This window comes from Arachis stenosperma, chromosome 1 (assembly GCF_014773155.1).
Source record: "Arachis stenosperma cultivar V10309 chromosome 1, arast.V10309.gnm1.PFL2, whole genome shotgun sequence".
Classification (NCBI taxonomy): Eukaryota; Viridiplantae; Streptophyta; class Magnoliopsida; order Fabales; family Fabaceae; genus Arachis; species Arachis stenosperma.
Genome location: NC_080377.1, coordinates 31309986 through 31334549, shown reverse-complemented (window position 1 = coordinate 31334549; position 24564 = coordinate 31309986). Strand labels below are relative to the sequence as shown.

Sequence of the window (24564 nt, the reverse complement as noted above, 5' to 3'; positions counted from 1 at the left end):
GCTCAGCTTTTGAGGAGGAAAGAATTTATCTAAGAATGCAGTGACAAGCTTATCCCATGAGTCCAGGCTATCCTTGGGTTGTGAATCCAACCATACTCTAGCTCTGTCTCTTACAGCAAAAGGGAAAAGCATGAGTCTGTAGACTTCAGGATCAACTCCATTCGTCTTTACAGTCTCACAGATCTGCAAGAACTCAGTTAAAAACTGATAAGGATCTTCAGATGGAAGTCCATAAAACTTGCAGTTTTGTTGCATTAAAGCAACTAGCTGAGGTTTAAGCTCAAAGTTATTGGCTCCAATGGCAGGAATGGAGATGCTTCTTCCATCAAACTTGGACGTTGGTTTTGTGAAATCACCAAGCATTCTCCTTGCATTATTATTATTATTTTCGGCCATCTCCTTCTCTTGTTCGAAATTTTCTGAAAGGTTATTCCTGGATTGTTGTAATTTAGCTTCTCTTAATTTTCTCTTCAGAGTCCTTTCAGGTTCTGGATCAATTTCAACAAGAGTGCCTTTATCCTTGTTCCTGCTCATATGAAAGAGAAGAAAACAAGAAAAGAAAAAAGGAATCCTCTATGTCACAGTATAGCGATTCCTTTATGTTAGTAGAAAAAGAAAGGGGGTAGAAGAATGAAGAAGAGGGTTCGGATTTTTGGATGAGGAGAGGTGAAGAGAAGTGTTAGTAATTAAATAATTAAATAGAAGAAGAGAAGAGAGGGAGAAGAATTCGAAAATAATTTTTGAAAAAGAGGTTAGTAATTTTTCGAAAATCAAATATAATAGATAATTAAAATTAAAATTTAAAACAATTAAGAATTTTTGAAAAAGAGAGGGAGAATTTTCGAAAATTAGAGAGGGAAGAGTAGTTAGGTGGTTTTGAAAAAGATAAGAAACAAACAAAAAGTTAGTTAGTTTGATTGAAAAAGATTTGAAATCAAATTTTGAAAAAGATAGGAAGATAAGAAGATATTTTGAAATTAAATTTTGAAAAAGATAAAATTTTGAAAAAGATAAGATAAAAGATAAAAAGTTTTTTTAAAAAAAAGATATTTTGAAAAAAATTTAATTTTTAAAATTACTTAACTAGCAAGAAACTACAAGATAAGATTCTAGAATTTAAAGATTGAACCTTTCTTAACAAGAAAGTAACAAACTTCAAATTTTTGAACCAATCACATTAATTGTTAGCTAATTTTCGAAAATTTGATATAAAGATAAGAAAAAGATTTTGAAAATATTTTGAAAAAGATTTTTAAAATTTTCGAAATTTATAAAGAAAATGAAAAAGATATGATTTTTGAAAAAGATTTTACAAAGATAAGATTTTTAAAATTGAAATTTTGACTTGACTTGTAAGAAACAACTAATTTTGAAAAATTTTTGACCAAGTCAAACCAAAATTTCGAAATTTTGGAGGGAAATAAGGAAAAGATATTTTTGATTTTTAAATTTTTAATTATGAGAGAGAAAAACAACAAAAATACTCAATGCATGAAATTTTTAGATCAAAACAATGAATGCATGCAAGAATGCTATGAATGTCAAGATGAACACCAAGAACACTTTGAAGATCATGATGAACATCAAGAACATAATTTTGAAAAATTTTTTATGCAAAGAAAACATGCAAGACACCAAACTTAGAAATTTTTAATGCATGGAAAATATGAATGCAAAAATGCACATGAAAAACAACAAACAACACAAAACAAGAAATCATCAAGATCAAACAAGAGGACTTATCAAGAACAACTTGAAGATCATGAAGAACACTATGAATGCAAGGATTTTCGAAAAATGCAAGAAAATTTTTAAAAGCATGCAATTGACACCAAACTTAAAAATTAACACAGGATTCAAACAAGAAACACAAAATATTTTTGAATTTTATGATTTTCTAATTTTTTGGATTTTTATTAATTTTTTTTCGAAAATATAGTTTTGGAAAAAAAAAACGAAAAATAAAAAGAAAAGTTTTTGAAAAAGTTTTTGAAAAGAAAATTACCTAATCTGAGCAACAAGATGAACCGTCAGTTGTCCATACTCGAACAATCCCCGGCAACGGCGCCAAAAACTTGGAGGACGAAATTGTGATCACATGTTCTTTTGTTTGTAAAGGATGTATACTCTTAGGGCACTGTTTATTTTCTTAACTTGAATTCACAACTCCGTTCAACTAACCAGCAAGTGTACTGGGTCGTCCAAGTAATAACCTTACGTGAGTAAGGGTCGAATCCACAGAGATTGTTGGTATGAAGCAAGCTATGGTCACCTTATAGATCTCAGTCAGGCGAATTAAACATTATACTTGATTAGATTCAAATAATAAAATAGAAATAAATAATAAAAAGGATAGAAATACTTATGTAGATTCATTAGTAGAGGTATCAGTTAAGTATATGAAGATGCTGTATGACTCAAGGACGTCTGCCTTCCTACTGCTTCTACTCAATCCTTCTTACTCCTTCCCATGGCAAGCTTTGTATAGGGGTTCACCATCAACTGTGGCTACTTTCAATCCTCTCGGGGAAATATCCTATGCGGCTGTCACTCGCACAGCTAACCAGTCTGGAGGCATCACCCATGGCTGATGGCTACATCCCATCCTCGCAGTGAAAGCTAATGCTCACGCACTCTGTCACAGTACGGCCAATCACCGGTTGGTTCCCGCTCCTACTGGAATAGAATCCCTCTTTTGCGTCTGTCACTAACGCCCAGCAGGTTACAAGTTTGAAGCACGTCACAGTCATTCATTACCGGAATCCTACTCGGAATACCACAGACAAGGTGAGACTTTCCGGATTCCCAGGATCCTACTCGGAACACCACAGACAAGGTTGGACTTTCCGGATCCTCATAAATGCCGCCATCCATCTAGCTTATACCACGAAGATTCTGTTGGGGAATCTAAGAGATACACATTCAAGCCTTGTTGCATGTAGAACGGAAGTGGTTGTCAATCACGCGCGTTCATAAGTGAGAATGATAATGAGGGTTATCTAACTCATCACATTCATCATGTTCTTGGGTGCGAATGAATATCTTGGAATAAGAATAAGATAGAGACCGAATAAAAGAAAATAGAACTTCATTAATACTTGAGGTACAGCAGAGCTCCACACCCTTAATCTATGGTGTGCAGAAACTCCACCGTTGAAAATACATAAGTGAAAGAGGTTCAGGCATGGCCGAATGGCCAGCCCCCTAAACCGTGATCAATGATCTCCTAAGATGAAGAATAAAACAAAACTGAGACCAAAGATGTCTAATACAATAGATAAGTGTCCTATATATACTAGACTAGCTACTAGGGTTTACATGAGTAAGTAATTGATGCATAAATCCACTTCCGGGGCCCACTTGGTGTGTGCTTGGGCTGAGCTTGATCAATCCACGAGCTAAGGCATTTCTTGGCGTTGAACTTTGAGTTATGACGTGTTTTGGGCGTTCAACTCCGGATCATGACGTTTTTCTGGCGTTTAACTCCAGACAGCAGCATGAACTTGGCGTTTAACGCCATGTTACGTCGTCATTATTCGAATAAAGCATGGACTATTATATATTGCTGGAAAGCCCTGGATGTCTACTTTCCAACGCCGTTGAGAGCGCGCCAGTTGGAGTTCTGTAGCTCCAGAAAATCCATTTCGAGTTCAGGGAGGTCAGAATCCAACAGCATCAGCAGTCCTTTTGTCAGCCTTTTTCAGAGTTTTGCTCAAATCCCTCAATTTCAGTCAGAATTTACCTGAAATCACAGAAAAACACACAAACTCATAGTAAAGTCCAGAAATGTGAATTTAACATAAAAACTAATGAAAACATCCCTAAAAGTAGCTTAAACTTACTAAAAACTATATAAAAACAATGCCAAAAAGCGTATAAATTATCCGCTCATCACAACACCAAACTTAAATTGTTGCTTGTCCCCAAGCAACTGAAAATCAAATAGGATAAAAAGAAGAGAATATACTATAAAGTCCAAAATATCAATGAATATTAATTTAATTACATGAGCGGGACTTGTAGCTTTTTGCTTCTGAACAGTTTTGGCATCTCACTTTTTCCTTTGAAGTTTATGAATGATTGGCTTCTCTAGGAACTTAGAATTTCGGATAGTGTTATTGACTTTCCTAGTTAGGCATGTTGATTCTTGAACACAGCTACTTATGAGTCTTGGCTGTGGCCCTAAGCACTTTGTCTTCCAGTATTACCACCGGATACACAAATGCCACAGACACATAACTGGGTGAACCTTTTCAGATTGTGACTCAGCTTTGCTAAAGTCCCCAGTTAGTGGTGTCCAGAGCTCTTGAGCACACTCTTTTGCTTTGGATCACGACTTTAACCACTCAGTCTCAAGCTTTTCACTTGGACCTTCATGACACAAGCACATGGTTAGGGACAGCTTGATTTAGCCGCTTAGGCCTGGATTTAATTTCCTTGGGCCCTCCTATCCATTGATGCTCAAAGCCTTGGATCCTTGCTTTAAAATTTTCGCCCCTTCTTTTTTTTTTTTTTCACTGCTTTTTCTTGCTTCAAGAATCAATTTCATGATGTTTTTCAGATCATCAATAACATTTCTCTTTGTTCATCATTCTTTCAAGAGCCAACAATTTTAACACTCATAAACAACAAGATCCAAAGACATATGCACTGTTCATTCATTCATTCAGAAAACAAAAAGTATTGTCACCACATCAATATAATCAAACTAAATTCAATAATAATTTCGAAAATTATGTACTTCTTGTTCTTTTGAATTAAAACATTTTTCTTTTTAAGAGAGGTGAAGGACTAATGGAATTTATTCATAGCTTTAAGGCATGGTTACATACTAATGATCATGAAATGAAGACACAAAACATAGATAAACACAATAATTAGAAACCGAAAACAGAAAGAAATAAAGAACAAGGAATGAATCCACCTTTAGTGGCGTCTTCTTCTTGAAGGTCCAACAATGTCCTTAAGCTCTTCTATGTCCCTTCCTTGCCTTTGTTGCTCCTCCCTCATTGCTCTTTGATCTTCTCTTATTTTTTGGAGAATGATGGAGTGCTCATGATGTTCCACCCTTAATTGCTCCACATTATGGCTCAAATCTTCTAAGGAGGTGTTAAGTTGCTCCCAATAGTTGTTGGGAGGAAAGTGCATTCCTTGAGGCATTTGTTGATGATGAACTTCCTCATGTTCTCCTTGAGGGCCGTGAGGAACTTCTCTTGTTTGCTCCATCTTTTTCTTGGTGATGGGCTTGTCTTCTTCAATGGAGATATCTCCTTCTATGATAACTCCAGCTGAGTAACATAGATGGCATATAAGGTGGGGGAAGGCTAGCCGTGCCATGTATGAAGGCTTGTCAGCTATTTTGTAGAGTTCATTAGAGATGACTTCATGAACTTCCACCTCCTCTCCAATCATGATGCTATGAACCATGATGGCCCGATCCACAGTAACTTCAGATCGGTTGCTTGTAGGGATGATGGATCTTTGAATGAACTCCAACCATCCTCTAGCTACAGGCTTGAGGTCCAGTCTTCTTAGTTGGACTGGCTTGCCTTTGGAGTCTATTCTCCATTGGGCGCCTTCCACACAAATGTCCATTAGGACTTGGTCCAACCTTTGATTAAAGTTGACCCTTCTTGTGTAGGGGCGTTCATCACCTTGCATCATGGGTAAGTGAAACGCCAACCTCACATTTTCCGGACTGAAATCCAAGTATTTCCCCCTAACCATTGTGAGATAATTCTTTGGGCTTGGGTTCATACCTTGGTCATGGTTCCTAGTGATCCATGCATTGGCATAGAATTCTTGAACCATCAATAATCCGACTTGTTGCATGGGGTTGGTTATGACTTCCCACCCTCTTCTTTGAATTTCATGTCGGGTTTCCGGATACTCATTCTTTTTGAGCTTGAAAGGGACCTCAGGGATCACCTTCTTCTTTGCCACAACATCATAGAAGTGGTCTTGATGGCTCTTGGAGATGAATCTCTCCTTCTCCCATGACTCGGAAGTGGAAGCTTTTGCCTTCCCTTTTCCTTTTCTTGAGGAAACTCCGGTCTTGGGTGCCATTGATGGTGAATGAAAAACAAAAAGCTTAGGCTTTTTACCACACCAAACTTAAAATTTGCTCGTCCTCGAGCAAAAAAAGAAAAGAAGAGTAGAAGAAGAAGAAGAGAATTTAGGGAGAGCAGGAGAAGAGGGGGTTCGGCTATATGAGAGAAGAAGGGGTTGTGTTGTGTGAAAATGAAGAAAAAAAAGGAGAGGTATTTATAGGGATTGGACGAATAATTAATAGGGGTGGGCAAGGGTGGGAAATTGAATTTGAATTGGATGGAGGTAGGTGGGGTTTATGGGGAAGAGGAGGTTGATGTGAATGGTGAATGGGGTAATTGGGAAGAGAAATTGAGGTGATTGATGAAGAAGATGTTGGGAATTGTGACATGGGGAATCACATCACAAAAACTAGGATTGGGAAGTAAGGTAGGAATATGTTAGGTGGGGATCCTGTGGGATCCACAGATCCTGAGGTGGGGATCCTGTGGGGTCCACAGATCCTGAGGTGAAAAGAAATACCATTCCTTCACCCTACAGGCGTGTAAATTGCCTTCATGCACCATTCTGGCGTTCAAACGCCCATTGGTGCATGTTCTGGGCGTTAAACGCCCATGTAATGCTTGTTTCTGGCGTTGAACGCCAGTTTCAAGCTTGTTTCTGGCGTTCAGCACCAGATTGTCCTCTGTGTGCGCATCCTGGCGTTAAACGCCAGGTTGTTGCTTGTTTTGGGCGTTCAGCGCCAGAATGGTGCTCTGTTCTGGCGTTGAACGCCGGCCAGATGCACCTTCTGGGCGTTGAACGCCAGCCCGTGCGTCCTCCAGGGTGAAAAATTTTTTTCTTCTGTTTTTGACTCTGTTTTTAATTTTTTTGATTTTTTCGTGACTCCTCATGATCATGTACCTAATTAAACACAAAAATAACAAAGAAACAAATAAAATAAAATTGGATAAATAAAATTGGGTTGCCTCCCAACAAGCGCTTCTTTAATGTCAATAGCTTGACAGTGGCTCTCATGGAGCCACAAGGTGATCAGGTCAACTTAAGTGTGGTATTCCCAACACCAAACTTAGAGTTTGGATATGGGGTTTGGACACCAAACTTAGAGTTTGGTTGTGGCTTCACAACACCAAACTTAGAGTTTGACTGTGTGGGCTCTTCTTGACTCTGAACTGAGAGAAGCTCTTCATGCTTACTCTCTTTTGTCACAGAGGGATGGCCATGTGCCTGAAACACAAGGTAATCCCCATTCAATTGAAGGACTAACTCACCTCTGTTGACATCTATCACAGCTCCTGCTGTGGCTAGGAAAGGTCTTCCTAGGATGATGCATTCATCATCTTCCTTCCTAGTGTCTTGGATTATGAAATCAGTAGGGATGTAAAGGCCTTCAACCCTTACTAGCACGTCCTCTACTATTCCATAAGCTTGTCTTATGGACTTATCTGCCAATTGTAATGAGAACAAGGCAGGTTATACCTCAATGATTCCCAGCTTCTCCATTACAGAGAGTGGCATAAGATTTATCCCTGACCCAAGATCACATAGAGCTTTTTCAAAGCTCATGGTGCCAATGGTGCAAGGTATTAGGAATTTGCCAGGATCTTGTTTCTTTTGAGGTAAAGTCCTTTGAATCCAAGTATCTAGTTCACTAATGAGCAAGGGAGGTTCACTTTCCCAAGTCTCATTACCAAACAGCTTGGCATTCAGCTTCATGATAGCTCCTAAGTATTGAGCAACTTGCTCTCCAGTCACATCTTCATCCTCTTCAGAGGATGAATATTCTTCAGAGCTCATGAATGGCAGAAGGAGATTTAAAGGAATCTCTATGGTCTCTAGATGAGCCTCATATTCCTCAGGATCCTTAATAGGAAACTCCTTCTTGCCTGAGGGACGTCCCAGGAGGTCTTCCTCACTAGGATTTTCGTCCTCCTCCTCCCTAGTGCATTCGGCCACTTTGATTAAATCAATGGCCTTGCACTCTCCTTTTGGATTCTCTTCTGTATTGCTTGGGAGAATACTGGGAGGAGTGTCAATGACTTTTTTACTCAGCTGGCCCACTTCTGCCTCCAGATTTCTAATAGAGGATCTTGTTTCATTCATGAAACTAAAAGTGGCCTTTGACAGATCAGAGACTATATTTGCTAAATTAGAATTGTTTTGTTCAGAATTCTCTGTCTGTTGCTGAGAAGATGATGGATATGGCTTGCTATTGCCTAGCCTATTACATCCACCATTGTTAAAACCTTGTTGAGGTTTTTGTTGATCCCTCCAGGAGAAATTAGGATGATTTCTCCATGATGAGTTATAGGTGTTTCCATAAGGTTCACCTAAGTAATTAACCTCTGCCATGGCAGGGTTTTCAGGATCATAAGCTTCTTCAGAAGCTGCCTCTCTGGTACTATTGGATGCATGTTGCAATCCATTCAGATTTTGAGAGATCATGTTGACCTGTTGAGTCAACACTTTGTTCTGAGCCAATATGGCATTCAGAGCATCAATTTCAAGCACTCCTTCTTCTGAGGTACCCCATTATTCACGGAATTCCTCTCAGAGGTGTACATAAACTGGTTGTTTGCAACCATGTCAATGAGTTCTTGAGCCTCTTCAGGCGTTTTCTTCAGGTGAATAGATCCACCTGCAGAATGGTCTAGTGACATTTTCGAAAACTCAGAGAGACCATAATAGAATATATCTAATATGGTCCATTCTGAAAACATGTCAGATGGACATCTCTTGGTCAACTGCTTGTATCTTTCCCAAGCTTCATAGAGGGATTCACCATCTTTTTGTTTGAAGGTTTGAACATCCACTCTCAGCTTGCTCAGCTTTTGAGGAGGAAAGAATTTATCTAAGAATGCAGTGACAAGCTTATCCCATGAGTCCAGGCTATCCTTGGGTTGTGAATCCAACCATACTCTAGCTCTGTCTCTTACAGCAAAAGGGAAAAGCATGAGTCTGTAGACTTCAGGATCAACTCCATTCGTCTTTACAGTCTCACAGATCTGCAAGAACTCAGTTAAAAACTGATAAGGATCTTCAGATGGAAGTCCATAAAACTTGCAGTTTTGTTGCATTAAAGCAACTAGCTGAGGTTTAAGCTCAAAGTTATTGGCTCCAATGGCAGGAATGGAGATGCTTCTTCCATCAAACTTGGACGTTGGTTTTGTGAAATCACCAAGCATTCTCCTTGCATTATTATTATTATTTTCGGCCATCTCCTTCTCTTGTTCGAAATTTTCTGAAAGGTTATTCCTGGATTGTTGTAATTTAGCTTCTCTTAATTTTCTCTTCAGAATCCTTTCAGGTTCTGGATCAATTTCAACAAGAGTGCCTTTATCCTTGTTCCTGCTCATATGAAAGAGAAGAAAACAAGAAAAGAAAAAAGGAATCCTCTATGTCACAGTATAGCGATTCCTTTATGTTAGTAGAAAAAGAAAGGGGGTAGAAGAATGAAGAAGAGGGTTCGGATTTTTGGATGAGGAGAGGTGAAGAGAAGTGTTAGTAATTAAATAATTAAATAGAAGAAGAGAAGAGAGGGAGAAGAATTCGAAAATAATTTTTGAAAAAGAGGTTAGTAATTTTCGAAAATCAAATATAATAGATAATTAAAATTAAAATTTAAAACAATTAAGAATTTTTGAAAAAGAGAGGGAGAATTTTCGAAAATTAGAGAGGGAAGAGTAGTTAGGTGGTTTTGAAAAAGATAAGAAACAAACAAAAAGTTAGTTAGTTTGATTGAAAAAGATTTGAAATCAAATTTTGAAAAAGATAGGAAGATAAGAAGATATTTTGAAATTAAATTTTGAAAAAGATAAAATTTTGAAAAAGATAAGATAAAAGATAAAAAGTTTTTTTAAAAAAAAGATATTTTGAAAAGATTTAATTTTTAAAATTACTTAACTAGCAAGAAACTACAAGATAAGATTCTAGAATTTAAAGATTGAACCTTTCTTAACAAGAAAGTAACAAACTTCAAATTTTTTAACCAATCACATTAATTGTTAGCTAATTTTCGAAAATTTGATATAAAGATAAGAAAAAGATTTTGAAAATATTTTGAAAAAGATTTTTAAAATTTTCGAAATTTATAAAGAAAATGAAAAAGATATGATTTTGAAAAAGATTTTACAAAGATAAGATTTTTAAAATTGAAATTTTGACTTGACTTGTAAGAAACAACTAATTTTGAAAAATTTTTGACCAAGTCAAACCAAAATTTCGAAATTTTGGAGGGAAATAAGGAAAGATATTTTGATTTTTAAATTTTTAATTATGAGAGAGAAAAACAACAAAAATACTCAATGCATGAAATTTTTAGATCAAAACAATGAATGCATGCAAGAATGCTATGAATGTCAAGATGAACACCAAGAACACTTTGAAGATCATGATGAACATCAAGAACATAATTTTGAAAAATTTTTGATGCAAAGAAAACATGCAAGACACCAAACTTAGAAATTTTTAATGCATGGAAAATATGAATGCAAAAATGCACATGAAAAACAACAAACAACACAAAACAAGAAATCATCAAGATCAAACAAGAGGACTTATCAAGAACAACTTGAAGATCATGAAGAATACTATGAATGCAAGGATTTTCGAAAAATGCAAGAAAATTTTTAAAAGCATGCAATTGACACCAAACTTAAAAATTAACACAGGATTCAAACAAGAAACACAAAATATTTTTGAATTTTATGATTTTCTAATTTTTTGGATTTTTATTAATTTTTTTTCGAAAATATAGTTTTGGAAAAAAAACGAAAAATAAAAAGAAAAGTTTTTGAAAAAGTTTTTGAAAAGAAAATTACCTAATCTGAGCAACAAGATGAACCGTCAGTTGTCCATACTCGAACAATCCCCAGCAACGGCGCCAAAAACTTGGAGGACGAAATTGTGATCACATGTTCTTTTGTTTGTAAAGGATGTATACTCTTAGGGCACTGTTTATTTTCTTAACTTGAATTCACAACTCCGTTCAACTAACCAGCAAGTGTACTGGGTCGTCCAAGTAATAACCTTACGTGAGTAAGGGTCGAATCCACAGAGATTGTTGGTATGAAGCAAGCTATGGTCACCTTATAGATCTCAGTCAGGCGAATTAAACATTATACTTGATTAGATTCAAATAATAAATAGAAATAAATAATAAAAAGGATAGAAATACTTATGTAGATTCATTAGTAGAGGTATCAGTTAAGTATATGAAGATGCTGTATGACTCAAGGACGTCTGCCTTCCTACTGCTTCTACTCAATCCTTCTTACTCCTTCCCATGGCAAGCTTTGTATAGGGGTTCACCATCAACTGTGGCTACTTTCAATCCTCTCGGGGAAATATCCTATGCGGCTGTCACTCGCACAGCTAACCAGTCTGGAGGCATCACCCATGGCTGATGGCTACATCCCATCCTCGCAGTGAAAGCTAATGCTCACGCACTCTGTCACAGTACGGCCAATCACCGGTTGGTTCCCGCTCCTACTGGAATAGAATCCCTCTTTTGCGTCTGTCACTAACGCCCAGCAGGTTACAAGTTTGAAGCACGTCACAGTCATTCATTACCGGAATCCTACTCGGAATACCACAGACAAGGTGAGACTTTCCGGATTCCCAGGATCCTACTCGGAACACCACAGACAAGGTTGGACTTTCCGGATCCTCATAAATGCCGCCATCCTTCTAGCTTATACACGAAGATTCTGTTGGGGAATCTAAGAGATACACATTCAAGCCTTGTTGCATGTAGAACGGAAGTGGTTGTCAATCACGCGCGTTCATAAGTGAGAATGATAATGAGGGTTATCTAACTCATCACATTCATCATGTTCTTGGGTGCGAATGAATATCTTGGAATAAGAATAAGATAGAGACCGAATAAAAGAAAATAGAACTTCATTAATACTTGAGGTACAGCAGAGCTCCACACCCTTAATCTATGGTGTGCAGAAACTCCACCGTTGAAAATACATAAGTGAAAGAGGTTCAGGCATGGCCGAATGGCCAGCCCCCTAAACCGTGATCAATGATCTCCTAAGATGAAGAATAAAACAAAACTGAGACCAAAGATGTCTAATACAATAGATAAGTGTCCTATATATACTAGACTAGCTACTAGGGTTTACATGAGTAAGTAATGATGCATAAATCCACTTCCGGGGCCCACTTGGTGTGTGCTTGGGCTGAGCTTGATCAATCCACGAGCTAAGGCATTTCTTGGCGTTGAACTTTGAGTTATGACGTGTTTTGGGCGTTCAACTCCGGATCATGACGTTTTTCTGGCGTTTAACTCCAGACAGCAGCATGAACTTGGCGTTTAACGCCAAGTTACGTCGTCATTCTTCGAATAAAGCATGGACTATTATATTGCTGGAAAGCCCTGGATGTCTACTTTCCAACGCCGTTGAGAGCGCGCCAGTTGGAGTTCTGTAGCTCCAGAAAATCCATTTCGAGTGCAGGGAGGTCAGAATCCAACAGCATCAGCAGTCCTTTTGTCAGCCTTTTTCAGAGTTTTGCTCAAATCCCTCAATTTCAGTCAGAATTTACCTGAAATCACAGAAAAACACACAAACTCATAGTAAAGTCCAGAAATGTGAATTTAACATAAAAACTAATGAAAACATCCCTAAAAGTAGCTTAAACTTACTAAAAACTATATAAAAACAATGCCAAAAAGCGTATAAATTATCCGCTCATCAATGGGCTTGTCCTCATCAATGAGGATGTCTCCCTCTATGTCAATTCCAACTGAATAACAGAGGTGACAAATGAGATGAGGAAAGGCTAACCTTGCCAAGGTAGAGGACTTGTCCGCCACCTTATAAAGTTCTTGGGCTATAACCTCATGAACTTCTACTTCTTCTCCAATCATGATGCTATGAATCATGATGGCCCGGTCTATAGTAACTTCGGACCGGTTGCTAGTGGGAATGATTGAGTGTTGGATAAACTCCAACCATCCCCTAGCCACGGGCTTGAGGTCATGCCTTCTCAGTTGAACCGGCTTCCCTCTTGAATCTCTCTTCCATTGAGTGCCCTCTTCACAAATGTCTATGAGGACTTGGTCCAACCTTTGATCAAAGTTGACCCTTCTAGTGTAAGGGTGTTCATCTCCTTGCATCATGGGCAAGTTGAATGCCAACCTTACATTTTCTGGACAAAAATCTAAGCATTTCCCCCGAACCATTGTAAGCCAATTCTTTGGGTCTGGGTTCACACTTTGATCATGGTTCTTGGTGATCCATGCATTGGCATAGAACTCTTGAACCATCAAGATTCCGACTTGTTGAATGGGGTTGGTAAGAACTTCCCAACCTCTTCTTCGGATCTCATGTCGGATCTCCGGATATTCACTCTTCTTGAGTTTGAAAGGGACCTCGAGGATCACCTTCTTCATGGCCACAACTTCATAGAAGTGGTCTTGATGCACCCTTGAGATGAATCTCTCCATCTTCCATGACTTGGAGGTGGAAGCTTTTGCCTTCCCTTTCCTCTTTCTAGAGGTTTCTCCGGCCTTGGATGCCATAAATGGTTATGGAAAAACAAAAAGTAATGCTTTTACCACACCAAACTTAGAAGGTTTGCTCGTCCTCGAGCAAAAGAAGAAAGAAGAGAGTAGAAGAAGAAGAAATGAAGGAGATGGAGATGGCTTTGTTATTCGGCCAAAGGGAGAGAAGTAGTGTTTAGGTGATTGGTGAGTGGGTGAAGAAGAGAGAGAGGGTGGTGGGGTAGGTGGGGATCCTGTGGGGTCCACAGATCCTGAGGTGTCAAGGAAAAGTTATCCCTACACCAAGTGGCGAGCAGAAATGCTCTCTGTGCCAATTCTGGCGTTAAACTCCGGGCTGGTGCCCATTTCTGGCGTTTAACGCCAGCTTCTTGCCCTTTCCTGGCGTTTAACGCCAGTCTGGTGCCCCTTTCTGGCCTTAAACGCCCAGAATGGTGCCAGACTGGGCGTTAAACGCCCATTTGCTACCCTTACTGGCGTTTAAACGCCAGCAAGATCTTCCTCCAGGGTGTGCTATTTTTCTTTCTGTTTTTCATTCTATTTTTGCTTTTTCAATTGATTTTTCGGCTTCCCATGATCATCAACCTACAGAAAACATGAAATAACAAAGGAAAATAGATTAAATATAACATTGGGTTGCCTCCCAACAAGCGCTTCTTTAATGTCAGTAGCTTGACAGTGGGCTCTCATGGAGCCTCACAGATACTCAGAGCAATGTTGGAACCTTCCAACACCAAACTTAGAGTTTGAATGTGGGGGTTCAACACCAAACTTAGAAGTTGGTTGTGGCCTCCCAACACCAAACTTAGAGTTTGACTGTGGGGGCTCTGTTTAGCTCTGTTTTGAGAGAAGTTCTTTATGCTTCCTCTCCATGGTGACAGAGGGATATCCTTGAGCCTTAAACACAACGGATTCTTCATTCACTTGAATGATCAATTCTCCTCTGTTAACATCAATCACAGCCTTTGCTGTGGCTAGGAAGGGTCTGCCAAGGATGACAGATTCATCCATGCACTTCCCAGTCTCTAGGACTATGAAATCAGCAGGGATGTAATGGTCTTCAATTTTTACCAGAACATCCTCTACAAGTCCATAAGCTTGTTTTCTTGAATTGTCTGCCATCTCTAGTGAGATTCTTGCAGCTTGTACCTCAAAGATCCCTAGCTTCTCTATTACAGAGAGAGGCATGAGGTTTATACTTGACCCTAAGTCACACAGAGCCTTCTTATAGGTCATGGTGCATATGGTACAAGGTATTGAGAACTTTCCAGGGTCCTGTCTCTTTTGAGGTAATCTCTGCCTAGACAAGTCAACCAGTTCTTTAGTGAGCAAAAGGGGTTCATCCTCCCAAGTCTCATTACCAAATAACTTGTCATTTAGCTTCATGATTGCTCTAAGGTATTTATCAACTTGCTCTTCAGTGACATATTCATCCTCTTTAGAGGAAGAATATTCATCAGAGCTCATGAATGGCAGAAGTAAATCCAATGGAATCTCTATGGTCTCATTATGAGCCTCAGATTCCCATAGTTCCTCATTAGGGAACTCATTGGAGGCCAGTGGACGTCCCTTGAGGTCTTCCTCAGTGGCGATCACTGCCTCTTCCTCCTCTTCAAGTTCGGCCATGTGGGTCATGTTAATGGCCTTGTATTCTCCTTTTGGATTCTCTTCTGTATTGCTTGGAAAAGTACTAGGAGGGAGTTTAGTAATTTTCTTGCTCAGCTGTCCCACTTGTGCCTCCAAGTTTCTAATGGAGGACCTTATTTCAGTCATGAAACTTTGAGTGGTTTTGATTAGATTAGAGACCATGGTTGCTAAGTCAGAGTGGCTCTGCTTAGAACTCTCTGTCTGTTGCTGAGAAGATGATGGAAAAGGCTTGCCATTGCTAAACCTGTTTCTTCCACCATTATTGTTGTTGAAACCTTGTTGAGGTCTCTGTTGATCCTTCCATGAGAGATTTGGATGATTTCTCCATGAAGAATTATAGGTGTTTCCATAGGGTTCTCCCATGTAATTCACCTCTTCCATTAAAGGGTTCTCAGGATCATAAGCTTCTTCTTCAGATGAAGCGTCCTTAGTACTGCCTGGTGCAGCTTACATTCCAAACAGACTTTGAGAAATCATATTGACTTGCTGAGTCAATATTTTATTCTGAGCCAGTATGGCATTCAGAGTATCAATCTCAAGAACTCCTTTCTTCTGATTTGTCCCATTGTTCACAGGATTCCTTTCAGAAGTGTACATGAATTGATTATTTGCAACCATTTCATTGAGTTCTTGAGCTTCTGTAGGCATCTTCTTCAGATGAAGAGATCCTCCAGCAAAGCTATCCAAAGACATCTTGGACAGCTCAGACAGACCATCATAGAAGATACCTATGATGCTCAATTCAGAAAGCATGTTAGAAGGACACTTTCTGATCAATTATTTGTATCTTTCCCAAGGTTCATAGAGGGATTCACCTTCCTTCTGTCTGAAGGTTTGGACTTCCACTCTAAGCTTACTCAATTTTTGAGGTGGAAAGAACTTTGCCAAGAAGGCATTGACTAGCTTTTTCCAAGAGTTCAGGCTTTCTTTAGGTTGTGAGTCCAACCAAATCCTAGCTCTGTCTCTTACAGCAAAAGGGAGTAGCATAAGTCTGTAGACCTCAGGGTCAACCCCATTAGTCTTGACAGTGTCACAGATTTGCAAGAACTCAGCTAAAAACTGATGAGGATCTTCCAATAGAAGTCCATGGAACTTGCAATTCTGTTGCATCAGAGAAACTAATTGAGGCTTAAGCTCAAAGTTGTTTGCTCCAATGGCAGGGATAGAGATGCTTCTCCCATAGAAGTCGGGAGTAGGTGCAGTAAAGTCACCCAGCACCTTCCTTGCATTGTTGGCATTGTTGTTGTTTTCGGCTGCCATGGGTTCTTCTTCTTTGAAGACTTCTGTTAGGTCCTCTACAGAGAGTTGTGCCTTAGCTTCTCTTAGCTTTCACTTCAAGGTCCTTTCAGGTTCAGGGTCAGCCTCAACAAGAATGCTTTTGTCTTTGCTCCTGGTCATATGAAAGAGAAGAGAACAAGAAAATATGGAATCCTCTATGTCACAGTATAGAGATTCCTTGAGGTGTCAGAGGAAAAGAAAAATAGAAGGAAGAGGTAAAAGAATTTGAACTTATCAAGAAAGATGGAGTTCGAATTGTGTATTAAGGAGGAGTGTTAGTCCATAAATAGAAGGATGTGAGAAGAGGGGAAGAAATTTTTGAAAATAAATTAAAAAGATTTTAAAAACATTTTGAAAAAATACTAATTGATTTTCGAAAACTAAGAGTGGAAAAGAAATCAAGTGATTTTTGAAAAAGATTTTGAAATTAGAAATTAAAAAGATATGATTAAAAACTATTTTGAAAAAGATGTGATTAAAAGATATGATTGAAAAGATATAGTTTTTAAAAAGATGTGATTGAGAAGATATGATTTGAAAAACAATTAAAAAAGATTTGATTTTAAAAAATTAATGACTTGGCTAACAAGAAAATATATGATTCAGACATTAAACATTTCTCAACAGAAAAGGCAACATACTTGAAATGTTGAATCAAATCATTAATTGATAGCAAGTATTTTTTGAAAATGGAAAGAAATTAATTTTGAAAAAAGATTTGATTGAAAAGATTTGATTTGAAAAAGATTTGATTTTGAAAAATTTTGAAAACTTGAAAGAAATTTGAATTAAAACAGAATCTTCCCTCTTGTTCCATCCTGGCGTTAAACGCCCAGAATGGTATCCATTCTGTACCATTCTGGCGTTTAACGCCCAAAACACTACCCTTTTGGGCGTTAAACGCCCAACCAGGCACCCTGGCTGGCGTTTAAACGCCAGTTTTCCTTCTTCACTGGGCGTTTTGAACGCCCAGCCTTTTCTATGTAATTCCTCTGCTGTATGTTCTGAATCTTCAATTCTCTGTATTATTGACTTGAAAAGACACAAATTAAAATTTTTTTTGGATTTTTAATAATCAAAATGTAACTAAAATCAAATAACAATGCATGCAAGACACCGAACTTAGCAGTTTGTATACCATTGACACTAACAAAATGAGAATGCATATGAAAAATAACAAAACACTCAAGACAAGAGAATTTAAAGATCAGAATCAAGGAAATCATCAAGAACAACTTGAAGATTAATGAAGACACATGCATGAATTCAAAAAATGCAAGAAGAACAGAAACATGAAATTGACACCAAACTTAAAATGAGACACTAGACTCAACAAGAAACATGAGAATATTTTTGGTTTTTATGATTTTGTAATTTTTTTTGGATTTTTTTTGAAAATTAAGTGGAAAAGAAAATAAAGATATCAAAATTCTTAATGAGAATTCCAGGAATCATGCAATGTTAGTCTAAAGCTTTAGTCTAAAGAAATTAGACATGGCTAGCCAAGCTTCAGCAGGACATTGCATTCAAGAGCTAAATTGATGAGGATCAATCAGCTTTGGTGATGATAAGAACATCACTTTGAAACACTAGAATTCATTCTTAAGAACTCTGAAAAATACCTAATCTAAGCAACAAGATGAACCGTCAGTTGTCCAAACTCGACAATCCCCGGCAACGGCGCCAAAAACTTGGTGCACGAAATTGTGATCTCTACTTTTCACAACTCAAACAATCCCCGGTAATGGCTCCAAAAACTTGGTGCTCAATACCATGGTCTAAATAAACATACTTTCACAACTTTGCACAACTAACCAGCAAGTGCACTGGGTTGTCCAAGTAATAAACCTTACGCGAGTAAGGGTCAATCCCACGGAGATTGTTGGTATGAAGCAAGCTATGGTCATCTTGTAAATCTCAGTCAGGCAGATTCAAATGGTTATGGGTGATTTATGAATAAAGCATAAAATAAAGGATAGAGATACTTATGTAATTCGTTGGTGAGAATTTCAGATAAGCGTATGGAGATGCTTTGTCCCTTCCGTCTCTCTGCTTTCCTACTGTCTTCATCCAATCCTTCTTACTCCTTTCCATGGCAAGCTGTATGTTGGCCGTCACCGTTGTCAGTGGCTACAGTTCCGTCCTCTCAGTGAAAATGTTCAACGCACCCTGTCACGGCACGGCTAATCATCTGTCGGTTCTCAATCAGGTTGGAATAGAATCTATTGATTCTTTTGCGTCTGTCACTAACGCCCAACCTTCAGTTGTTTGAAGCTCGTCACAGTCATTCAATCATTGAATCCTACTCAGAATACCACAGACAAGGTTTAGACCTTCCGGATTCTCTTGAATGCCGCCATCAATTCTAGCTTATACCACGAAGATTCCGATTAAGGAATCCAAGAGATAAACATTCTGGCCTTGTTTGCTTGTTGAACGGGAGTGGTTGTCAGGCACGCGTTCATAAGTAAGAATGATGATGAGCATCACATAATCATCACATTCATCATGTTCTTGGGTACGAATGAATATCTTAGAATAAGAACAAGCTGGATTGAATAGAAGAACAATAGTAATTGCATTAATACTCGAGGTACAGCAGAGCTCCACACCTTAATCTATGGTGTGTAGAAACTCCATCGTTGAAAATAAATAAGAACAAAAGTGATCATTGGCTTCGCCCCCAAAGAGGGAACCAGAAGAACCAAGATGATCTAAGAACTAGACGTCCAAAGATGAAAATACAATAGCAAAAAGTCCTATTTGTAGAGAATTAGTAGCCTAGGATTTACAGAAATGAGTAAATGACATAAAAATCCACTTCCGGTCCCACTTGGTGTGTGCTTGGGCTGAGCATTGAAGCATTTTCGTGTAGAGACTTTTCTTGGAGTTAAACGCCAGCTTTTGTGCCAGTTTGGGTGTTTAACTCCCAATCTTGTGCCAGTTCCGGCGTTTAACGCCGGGCAGTTTTGAGCTGATTTGGAACGCCGGTTTGGGCCATCAAATCTCGAGCAAAGTATAGACTATTATATATTTCTGGAAAGCCCAGAATGTCGTCTTTCCAATGCCGTTGAGAGCGCGCCAATTGGGCTTCTGTAGCTCCAGAAAATCCACTTCGAGTGCAGGGAGGTCAGAATCCAACAGCATCTGCAGTCCTTTTCAGTCTTTGAATCAGATTTTTGCTCAGGTCCCTCAATTTCAGCCAGAAAATACCTGAAATCATAGAAAAGCACACAAACTCATAGTAAAGTCCAGAAAAGTGAATTTTAACTAAAAACTAATAAAAATATAATAAAAACTAACTAAAACATACTAAAAACATACTAAAAACATACTAAAAACAATGCCAAAAAGCGTATAAATTATCCGCTCATCAATATGCCTTAGCTTACATTGTTTTCTCACTCACATGCTTAGCTAACATGTAGTAGAGAATCATACTCTTATTTTGCATTAGCCCCCGCGTATGTTCTATTTACTTTGATATCTTTGTTGTATGCTTAATTTTCTTTCTTTTTCTCTCCTTTTAGGCTGGCCATCAGGAAAGGAGGAAATGGAAAAGCTTTTAAATGGGGCAACAAACAAGTCATCCGCACAACATTTTGAAGGAGCTCGTCAATTGTAGCAACCCATCCACCTTGCTCTTCTTTGCATGCACCGAGGACAGTGCAATCTTCAAGTGTGGGGAGGTCGTTTGACCGATCTCCATGGGTAACAATTTTCTTTCAACACCAAATTTTTTATTTTCTTTGTTAGATTAGCTATTGCATTGCATGATAGGTTGCATGTTAGTTAGAATTTATACATATTCTTACCACTTCTTTCTTATTAGGACTACTTGGTTAGGGTGATAATTTCTTTTCCAAGAAACTGTTTTAGGGCACCCTACCAATTTGAAAAAAAAAATTGTTGAACTTGCTTGAAAGAATTTATTTTGGAACATGGTTTTTGAGCTAAGAACACACAAGCATGTGAGATTTGAGCCTAATTGTGTGGTTACATCTTATAACCACTTATTTTTCCTTCTTGTGTGCATTATTCTCTTTCTATGGTTGTAATCTTTGATTTGTTTGATTCTTTATGTCCATTATTTTATGTATTCATGCATTTATATGATTGAGGCCATTGTTTCATTAGCTCACTTACCCAAATAGCCTACCTTTTATCAACTTTTGTTAGCCAACTTTGAGCCTACGCTTAACCCACTTGTTCTTTAATTTAGCACATTACAAGCCTTAAAGCGAAAAATAATAATTGTCCTCTATTTGGATCTTCGATTAGCTTAGGCTAGTGTGTGTGAGTATCATTCAAGTGTGGAAACCTTGAGACATTAGGGGAGTAAAAGGATGGTTTTGTATTTTTATTGGAAATATTGGGAATTGGGTACATACTCATGTATTAATTAAAATGTATAGACCTTATGCATTGATGTTCTTGTATGTAGCTTGAAAGGAAGAAAAAAATGAGAAAAAAATAAAAGAAAAAAAAGAAAGAAAAAGGGAAAAATGTAGATATCAAAAAGAAAAGAAGAAAGAAAATAGAAAAGAAAGAAAAAGAAGAAAAAGAAAGCAATAAAAAGGGACAAAATGCCCCAAAGTAAAGCTCAATAAAGAATCAATGCATAAGTGTTGTGAAAGGAAAAGGAAATGCATGAGTATGTGAAAAAATGAAAAATGGGTAGTTAGGATATAACTTAATTGTATAGAATGTCATAGGTTAGGTGTGAAGTTTAAGCTTATCAAAGATTCAAATTTCAAGCTCACTTGACCAAATATGCACCTACCTTGACCCTAGCCCCATTAAAACCTATGAAAAGACCTCATGATGAATGTATGCATGCATTGAATAAATGTTGATTGTTAGATGAAAAACAAATCTTGGAAAGCATGATTAGGGGAGAATTGAGAGAATTAACCCTATACACTTGAGCGACTAGAGTGCAAACACTTCCAGTGAGGGTTCGATGCTCAATTCCTTGACTCTTGGCTTTCATGAGTGTTCTTCTCGCAAGTCTACTTGAACTTCATTTTGATATTCGAATTGGTAGGATTCATGAATCGTTATATGATCTTGGCCCTACTTGTGCATGTATGACTTGGAGGATTGATTTATTTTTAACCAAGTAGGTAAAACCATTTTGCATTTAGTTGCATCCATTTAGATAGTTGCATATAGTTTAGGTTGTATATAGTTTATTTACATGGAATAAATGTTGATACCCTTTGTTTCTCTCTTGGCTTAAGCATGAGGACATGCTTAGTTTAAGTGTGAGGAGGTTGATAAACCCCATTTGTAGGGTTTATCTTGTATTGATTTTTGGGGATTTTATCACCTTTTACCCACATTTATTCAATGAAATAGCGTGGTTTTGTATATTCTCCTTTAATTGTGCTAAAGAGTGAAAACATGCTTTTTAGGTCTTAAAATAGCTAAATGTAATTTACCTTGATTCCATTAGATGCCTTGATATGTTTGTTAAGTGATTTCAGATTTAGGAGGCAAAGATTGGATCAAGGGAATGAAGAAAAAGCATGTAAAGTTGGAGAACTCATGAAGAAATGATGGAACCAAAAAGTTGTCAAGCCTGACCTCTTCGCACTTAATTGACCATAACTTGAGCTACAGAGGTCCAAATATTGCGGTTCCATTTGGGTTGGAAAGCTAACATCCTGGGCTTCAAAGCGATATAAGATTTGTCATAGTTGCATCGTGCATAGGGGCGCGCACGTGCACAGTACACGGACACGACGATGGTGGCACATGACCCACTTAATGCAACTCGTGGCCAGCGATTTTAGAAGCCTTGTGGGCCCAATCCAACTCATTTCTGATGCTATTTAAGCCAAGGATTAAAGGGGAATTAACATACTTTTGATCATTAGTCATAGTTTAGTTTTAGAAGTAGTTTTAGAGAGAGAAGCTCTCACTTCTCTCTAGGATTAGGAATTAGGGTTAGATCAGGATCTTATAGTTCTAGGTTTAATTCAAGTCTCCTTCTACTTCTACCTCCAATTGGTGATTGCTACACTTTGGTTCTTCTTTCTATCCCTATTCTCTTGTTGTAATTTCTCTTATTTTGTTTATAGGTTTTGTAATTGAGATACTCTTGTTCTCTTTATTTTCATTTAATAATGCAATTTGAGGTCATTCATGATAATTGTGATTTTCTTGATTGTTGTTGTTAATTCTTTGTATTCAATTGTTGTTATAATTCATTCTTGTTGTTTGCACCTTCTAAGTGTTTGATGAAATGCTTGGAAGGATGTTAGAGTAGGATTTTATGTTCTTGGCTTGAGAAGGTAACTTAGGATTTCTTGAGTTACTAGTGTCCAAGTGAGTGATAGTTGATAGCCATTGACTCTAGCCTTCATTAATCCAATTAGTGAAAAGTTAGGATTTATGGACTTGGATTGATATAGCTCACCTGACTTTCCTTTGTTATTTGATTAAAGGATGACTAAGTGGGATTAATCCTTGCAACTACCATACTTGTGGCTAGTGATAATGATGAAGATTCTTGACAACCAAACCTTGCCAAGACCATTTTGTTAATAGAATTTCATTACCATTTACTATTCATTTTTCTCATTCAAAACCCCAAAATAAATAAATCCATAACCAATAATAAGAACACTACCCTGCAAGTCCTTTGAGAGACGACCCGAGGTTCAAATACTTCGGTTTATAGATTTTAGGGGTTTGTACTTGTGACAAACAAATTTTTGTATGAAAGGATTATTGTTGGTTTAGAGACTATACTTTACAACGAGATTTCATTAGTGAAATTCTAAACCGTCAAAAATCCATTCATCATTCACCCATGTAATTTACCTCTGCCATTGCTGGGTTCTCAGGATCATAAGCTTCTTCTTCAGAAGATGCCTCTTTAGTACTGTTGGATGCATTTTGCCATCCATTCAGACTTTGAGAAGTTATGTTGACTTGCTGAGTCAACATTTTATTCTGAGCCAATATGGCATTCAGAGCATCAATTTCAAGAACTCCCTTCCTCTGAGGCGTCCCATTATTCACAGAATTCCTCTCAGAAGTGTACATGAATTGGTTATTTGCAACCATTTTAATAAGTTCCTGAGCTTCTGCAGGCATCTTCTTTAGGTGAATGGATCCACCTGCAGAGTGGTCTAGTGACATTTTAGAGAACTCAGACAGACCATAATAGAATATATCTATCATGGTCCATTCTGAAAACATGTCAGAAGGACACTTTTTGGTCATCTGCTTGTATCTTTCCCAAGCTTCATAGAGGGATTCACCATCTTTTTGCTTGAAGGTCTGAACATCCACTCTAAGCTTGCTCAGCTTTTAAGGAGGAAAGAATTTAACCAAGAAGGCCGTGACCAGCTTATCCCAAGAGTCCAGGCTATCCTTAGGTTGTGAGTCCAACCATGTTCTAGCTTTGTTTCTTACAGCAAAAGGGAAAAGCATGAGCCTGTAGACTTCAGGATCTACTCCATTAGTCTTAATAGTCTCACAGATCTGCAAGAACTCAGTTAAAAATTGGTAGGGATCTTCTGATGGAAGTTCATGAAACTTGCAGTTTTGTTGCATTAGAGCAACTAGTTGAGGTTTCAGCTCAAAATTATTTGCTCCAATGACAGGAATTGAGATGCTTCTTCCATTAAGCTTGGAACTAGGTGTAGTATAATCACCAAGCATCCTCCTTGCATTATTATTGTTGGGTTCGGCTGCCATATCCTTTTCTTGTTCGAAAATTTCAGTAAGGTTGTCTCTGGATTGTTGTAATTTAGCTTCTCTTAGTTTCCTCTTCAGAGTCATTTCAGGTTCAGGATCAGCTTCAACAAGAATGCCTTTTTTCCTTATTCCTGCTCATATGAAAGAGAAGAGAACAGAAAAAGAAGAGGAATCTTCTATGTCACAGTATAGAAATTCCTTTATGTTAGTAGAAGAAAAAAGGGAATAAGAGTGAAGAAGAATGAATAATCCAAACACAAGGGTGAGGATAGGGGCAGTGATTTGAGATGAAGAGAAGTGTTAGTAAATGAATAAATAAATAGAATAAGATGAGAGACAGAAGTTTTCGAAAATAATTTTGAAAAGGA

General features: G+C 37.8%; 2 non-coding genes across 2 annotated transcripts; both read left to right on the top strand.

Annotated features, from left to right (window-relative positions):
- The first annotated feature begins 8766 nt into the window (after positions 1-8766).
- On the top strand, positions 8767-8870 carry LOC130950875 (small nucleolar RNA R71). Its single transcript, XR_009073758.1, has one exon. It is a non-coding gene; the product is annotated as a small nucleolar RNA R71 (small nucleolar RNA).
- A 14823-nt stretch (positions 8871-23693) lies between these two features.
- On the top strand, positions 23694-23797 carry LOC130953562 (small nucleolar RNA R71). Its single transcript, XR_009075736.1, has one exon. It is a non-coding gene; the product is annotated as a small nucleolar RNA R71 (small nucleolar RNA).
- The last annotated feature ends 767 nt before the right edge of the window (positions 23798-24564 follow it).